Below are 885 nucleotides of genomic sequence, written 5' to 3'. Positions count from 1 at the left end.
CAAGCTTCATAGAAGGATTCAACTTCTTTTTGTCTGAAGGTTTGAACTTCCACTCTAATTTTGCTCATTCTTTGAGGAGGAAAGAATTTGGCCAAGAAAGCATTGACCAGCTTCTCCCAAGAGTCTAAGCTTTCTTTAGGTTGAGAATCCAACCATATTTTAGCTCTATCTCTAATAGCAAAGGAAAAGAGCATAAGTATGTAGACCTCAGGATATACTCCATTGGTCTTAACAGTGTCACAGATTTACAAGAATTTAGACAGAAATTAATGTGGATCTTCCAGTGAAAGTCCATGGAACTTGTAATTCTGTTGCAAAAGAGAGACTAACTGAGGGTTAAGCTCAAAATTGTTAGCTCCAATGGCATGTATGGAGATACTTCTGCCATAAAAGTCAGAGATAGGTATGGTGTAGTCACCAAGAATCTTTCTTGCCTCTCCTTCATTATTACCATTGTCTGCCATGTCTTCAGCTTCTTGTTCAAAATTTTTTGAGAGGTTTTTTTGGAGTGTTGTACTTTATCTTGTTGTAAACGCCTCCTTAGAGTTTTCTCAGGTTCATATTCAGGTTTAAAGAGAGGTTCTTTATCTCTATTTCTAGTCATAAACAAGAAAAAGAAAACAAGAAAGAAGAATAATAGGAGCTCTATGTTCAAGAACAGAGGACTCCTTGTGAGATGTGAAGAAGAAAGAAGAATGAAGATAGAAAGAAGATAAGAAGAATTCGAAAATATAGAGGGGGGAGAAGTAACACTAATTTGAAAATAAAGAAGAATGAGATTTTTAAAATTAAAATATTTTTGTTTTGTTTTTATTTTATTCATGTAATTCGAAAATAAAAGCTAATTAATTGAAAAGATTTGAAAATTAAATAATGGTTTTCGAA

Source organism: Arachis ipaensis, chromosome B02 (genome assembly GCF_000816755.2).
Source record: "Arachis ipaensis cultivar K30076 chromosome B02, Araip1.1, whole genome shotgun sequence".
NCBI lineage: Eukaryota > Viridiplantae > Streptophyta > Magnoliopsida > Fabales > Fabaceae > Arachis > Arachis ipaensis.
Note: the sequence above shows the minus strand (reverse complement) of the source record.